The sequence below is a fragment of the Nicotiana sylvestris genome, chromosome 11 (genome assembly GCF_000393655.2).
Source record: "Nicotiana sylvestris chromosome 11, ASM39365v2, whole genome shotgun sequence".
NCBI lineage: Eukaryota > Viridiplantae > Streptophyta > Magnoliopsida > Solanales > Solanaceae > Nicotiana > Nicotiana sylvestris.
The window spans coordinates 42,808,866-42,814,488 of record NC_091067.1 but is presented as its reverse complement, the minus strand read 5'-3'; positions in this window follow the sequence as shown (position 1 = coordinate 42,814,488).

The window sequence follows — 5,623 nt, the reverse complement described above, 5'->3', positions numbered from 1 at the left end:
TGGATAAGAAAGAATACATAGAATTTCTAAAGGAGTATGATGACATATTCGCCTGGTCGTATGATAACATGACTGGTCTAAGTACGTCCATTGTGGCTCACAAACTGCCAACCGATCCAATGTGTCCACCAGTAAAGCAAAAACTTAGAAAGTTCAACCATGATATGAGTTTGAAAATTAAGGAAGAAGTCACCAAGCAGATCAAAGCTAAGGTTCTCAGGGTAGTAGAATACCCGACATGGTTAGCCAACATTGTGCCAGTACCAAAGAAGGATGGGAAGGTCAGAGTCTGTGTCGGCTACCGGTATCTCAACCGGGACAGTTCGAAAGACGACTTCCCTTTGCCAAATATACACATCCTGATTGAAAATTGCGCCAAGCATGAGCTACAGTCATTTATGGATTGCTTTGATGGTTATCATCAAATTTGGATGGATGAGGAAGATGCTAAGAAAATGGCTTTCATTATGCCGTGGAGAGTGTACTGTTACAAGATGATGCCATTCGGCCTGAAGAATGCAAGGGCCACCTACATGAGGGCCATGACTACCATCTTTTATGATATGATACACAAGGAGATAGAAGTATATGTGGATGATATTATTATCAAATCCAAGAAGGTCACTGACCACATAGAAGATCTGAGGAGGTTCTTCAATAGACTACGGAGATACAACTTGAAACTAAACCCCGCAAAGTGCACATTTGGGGTTCCCGCCGGGAAATTGCTTGGGTTTATTGTGAGCCGCCGAGGAATAGAACTGGATCCATCGAAAGTCAAAGTTGTTCAAGAACTACCACCACCAAAGAACAAGAAGGATGTGATGAGTTTCTTGGGAAGGCTTAACTACATCAGCCGATTCATAGCACAGTCTACAATTATCTGTGAGCCAATCTTTAAGATGTTAAAAAAGGACACCGCCACCAAATGCACCGATGACTGCCAAAAGGCCTTTGACAAAATCAAGGAGTATCTGTCAACACCACCAGTCTTAGTCCTGCCCGAGCTAGGTGGACCCTTATTACTCTACCTCACAGTGTTAGATGGAGCTTTCGACTGCGTTCTGGGGCAGCACAATGAAACAGGGAGGAAGGAGCAAGCTATTTATTATCTTAGTAAGAAGTTCACCCCTTACGAGGCCCGGTATTTTCTATTGGAATGCACCTATTGTGCTTTGATTTGGGTAGCTCAGAAGCTGAGACATTACTTCTGTGCCTATACTACATATCTCATATCGAGAATGGATCCCTTGAAGTATAGCTTTAAGAAGCCCATGCCCACCGGCAAGCTAGCCAAGTGGCAAATCCTGTTGAGGGAGTTCGACATCATTTACGTAACTCAGAAAGCGGTCAAGGGACAGGCACTGGCAGACCACCTTGCTGAAAACCCCGTGGATGAAGGATACAAACCCCTAAAAATGTATTTTCTGGATGAAGATGTACCATTCATAGGAGAAGACATTGCAGATCCTATGATGGTTGGAGAATGTTCTTCGATGGAGAAGCAAACTTCAAAGGAGTTGACATAAGAACAGTCCAAATATCAGAAACCAGTCAGCATTATCCGGTGTCTGCCAAACTCAGGCTCCCCTGCACCAATAATAGGCCGAGTATGAAGCCTGCATCTTAGGACTCAAAATGACCATTGACATGAACGTTCAAGAGCTGCTAGTGATTGGAGATTCAGACTTGCTTATACATCAGGTACGAGAAGAATGTGCAACCAAGAATTCCAAGATACTCTCGTATCTGCATCATGTAAAGGAATTGAGAAAGAGGTTCACAAAGACGTACTTCCAGCATGTTCCCAGAATCCAGAATGAGTTCGCCGATGTATTGGCTACCCTATCATCTATGATAAAGCATCCAGACAAGACTTTCATTGATCCCATTCCAGTGAAAATCCACAATCAACCAACTTACTGTGCCCATGTCGAAGAGGAAGCAGATGGAAAGCCTTGGTTACAACCCACTGTTGGTAATCCAACAACCGTAATTACAGTCCCTCTACAAGCGGAGACATTTCAAATCACGAACAACATGTTGCACCTACTGCAGAACAAAGGATTGTTCTTTGGGTCTTACCTCGAAGATCCACAAAAATAATTTAAAAAGTTTCTGTCAATCCGTGTCACTCAGAGGAAAACCAATATGACACCGAAAGAAATTCGACTACCATTATTTTTATTCTCGGTGATTGGAGAAGCATAGACTTGGCTCAACTTGGATGTTAGATAAAGCTAATCTATTGATTTTCAACTTGAATCGTGTTAAAAACTCACCGTGGATGACGTGGGATTATCTTCGCTCAATATCTCCTTGAACATAATATCCATAACACTTTGGGGGTAAGAATGAGAAAAATCACAATTTTTGGCCCTTTCAAAGCCTGGGGTAATCGGAGGACATGGTCTGGACAATCGCTGGCCAAGTTTTTCTTGGACTTTCAAGTCACCCCATTCACCCCTTGTTGGGATTAGCCACGGTTGGACCGTTGGCTACGGTTTGGCTCAAGGTTCAGTTGGCTATCCTCCTATTCTTTAGTAAAAAAAGTCATAGTTTCTTTTAGAAATTTTAGAACAACGAATAATTTGATGTTATGAAAGTTAGATTCTCATTTGATATATGAATCATAGCTCAATACATTATATATTGAGAGATATAGTTATTTGAAATTAAGGCATATGCGACTAAAGTTATTTTTATCCCTTAATAATTTTAATTTATTTCAAACTACTCCCCCTCACCCCCTCCACTAAACATACTATGACCGTCTAAGCATAACATTTAAGTACTAAAAACCTCTACTACTTTTCGAATAAGTTATAGGGTGCTACGGGGCTTTACATTCTCCCCTTTCTTTATATGACATTTTTCCTTGTATGTCGGCCTTTGGTCATCCCTAGGACTGAGAAGAATGTTATATCTTTATGAATACTCAACTTATTCATAGATCATGTAAGCATGAATATCACTTAGTACAACAAGCTACAGTATTAAAGTGTGACTAGAGCTGCGTACTTGAATCCTCAAATAGGTAGGGGTATTTTATCCTCATATCGCACTCGGATTCTCAAGTAGCATCCTCAACTGAATGTTTACTCCACATAACTTTTCCTGAGCAATCTCTTTATTTTGTAGCTTATGAGCTTGTATGTCTACTATCGCTACAGGGACCTCCTTGTAGGACAAAGTATCATCAACTTTGATCTCTTGTCCATTAGTGACATGGCTCGAGTCTTAAAAATATTGCTTCAATATTAATACATGAAATATCGGATGCACTAATAATAACTTTGATGATAGAACAAGTCGATACTCCACGGGCCAAACTCTTTTAAGAATTGGATAAGTCCCATTATACATGGGGATAATTTTTCCTTTTCTTTCAAAATGCATGTTGCCCTTCATGGGTGAGACTTTCAAATAGACAAAGGCACCTTCTTTAGACTCGAGATCATGAAGCCTTACGTCTGAATATGTTTTCTGGCAGCTCTGAGATGTTTTGAGTTGTTTCTAAATAATCTTCACTTTTGACAATGAATCTTGAACTATTTATGGGCCTATGAATTGTGTCTCACCAATTTCAACATATCCTACCAATGAACGACAATAACATCTTCCATATAGAGCCTCAAATGGAGTCATCTGAATATTTGCTTGATAACTTTGTTATATACAGGCTCTGGCAAAGGCAAATGATCATCTTAATTCTCCTTAAAATCCAACACGCAAGCTCATAATATATCCTTCAAGGTCTAAATCATTCGTTCGGCTTGTCCGTCTGTTTGTGGTTAGAAAGTCATGCTTCAATTAGCATTGGTACTTATATCTTCCTAAAAACTCTGTCAAAACTAGACACTGAATTGTGCACTTCTGTCAAAAATAATAGACATTGCCGAGCCATGCAACCGCACAATTTTCTTTAATAGCTGCATACATATAAGTTGTGTAAGTTGCCTTAACAGGTAAAAAGTAAGCTGATTTTGTTACCCTATCAACATTCATTCAAATTGAGTCGTCCTTCTTGAATGTTCTTGGTAGGCCAACCATGAAGTCTATATTTATTCTTTTCCATTTTCACACTAGTACTTTATTAGCTGCTCTAAACCGTCTGGTCTCTAATGTTCAAACTTCACTTGCTGACAATTAAGGCAGCGAGATACAAAGTATGCAATATCTCTTTTCATGTTATTCTACCAGTAGATTTTCCTCAAGTCATGATACATCTTGTAGAACCTGGGTGCATTATGTATTTGAAAGTATGTGCTTTCTTCATAATTGCTCTTCGAGGATTCTCTATGTCAATGACACGTATTCGGTTTCTAAACCTAAATATACCACCCCAATCAATTCTGAAATCCTCAGATTGTTCCACTAAGAACATCTTCTTTAACTTTAAGCAACCTTGCATCATCAAACTATCCGGCTTTCACTTGCTCTAATAAGCTAGACTTGAAAATCATACTAGCGATCAATTTTTCTCCATTTTCTTCTTCAAGATGAAACCTTGATTAGCTATCTATTGGGCTTCTCTCACTACGGGACATTTAACCACTAACAACATATCCAAAATCCCCATGGATCTTCTACTTAGAACATCAGCAACTATATTGGGAGATATGATCGTTTGAAGTTAGGGAATGTGTGGCTAAAGTTATTTTCATCCCTTAATAATTCGAATTTATTCCAAACTACTTCTCCTCTCTACCATGCGTACGACCTTCTGAACATAAGATTTAATTACTACTATATACCTACATTACTCTCCGAATTAGTTATATAATGCTACTAAGCCTTAAAGAAAATGTGATAAATTTTTTGGAATGAGTTAATAAGAAAATAATTGGGAACAAAGTAGAACGGGTGACTACTATTTTTGAAAGATGTGACACAAATAAGGCTCAAAATTTTGAACAATTCGAGTAACGTAGGATTTTGATACTGAGGTAAGAGGGAAGTTGAAATTAATGCAGAAAAAGTTTAGTGCCGAAGACATGTAAATCAAATAGAGAAATCTACAGATAGTTAGTGGAGTAAAGCGTAGACGATGACGTGCAGTAAAAATTAATGCTCAAATCCTTTCTCCTATTGTTTTGCCATGCAAAAACTGAAGACGTCTCTACCAACTTCACCACACGTGGATTTTTGTAAAGTGGCAGCTCCCTCTTCAATTCCTTCTTTCAATTAACTCTCCTCTCTGCCTGCCTATTTATGTTTTCCACAACCAAATTCCAGCTAGCCCTGTCTTCTTTTGTATTTCCCCATTCAAGCATTTTTCTGATATCCGTTTTGAGTCCCAGCTAATCTAAATTAATATCCAAAAGTTTTACTTTAAGGTAAAACCTTTTCTATGAGAGGCATATCATATATCTAAGACTCAAACTCGAATTTTTTAGTCAGGATGAAGGAGTACATATTATTCCGGCACAATCTTTGGTGGTCCCATTCAAGCGTTACAAAACTAGTCTTCAACTACAACTCCTATTCTTCCTCTTCAACCCCGCACCTATATATTTCTCTATATATATGTACAGATATTTATAACAATAATACTTAGTAGTAAAAAGTACTATATATTCTTCTGCTAGTTTGGTCGGTTTGTCTCTGGTTCCATAGACGA